Genomic DNA, 382 nt, shown 5'->3' with positions numbered 1-382 from the left:
TATTCACAATTATTGCATATATGTCATACGACGACAACAATATTGCACGCAGCATAAAATTAGCCTTTTTCTATATTCGAAATCACTTCCTGTTTATTTGCGACTAAATATTAAAGAAAAGTAAAGAAATCGGTTGAAAATATATCAGTTGAATGACTTCAGTACAATGTTATACAGAACTGCCGTACGGATAGCCACCTGCGGGTTATTTCACTTCATACGGGACCGTGCGATTAGCCATTTCCTTTGGCGTAGTTACGGACGTATCCGAATGATGGCAGTTGTGTCATTGAAATCGAAAGTAACATTTTTCATATCCGTCTCCATCGGTGGAATCTATCAATTTACAAGTAAATTTATCCAGCCAATGTCTTCCTTATCT

This window comes from Mercenaria mercenaria, chromosome 16, assembly GCF_021730395.1.
Source record: "Mercenaria mercenaria strain notata chromosome 16, MADL_Memer_1, whole genome shotgun sequence".
NCBI classification, from domain to species: domain Eukaryota; kingdom Metazoa; phylum Mollusca; class Bivalvia; order Venerida; family Veneridae; genus Mercenaria; species Mercenaria mercenaria.
Note: the sequence above shows the minus strand (reverse complement) of the source record.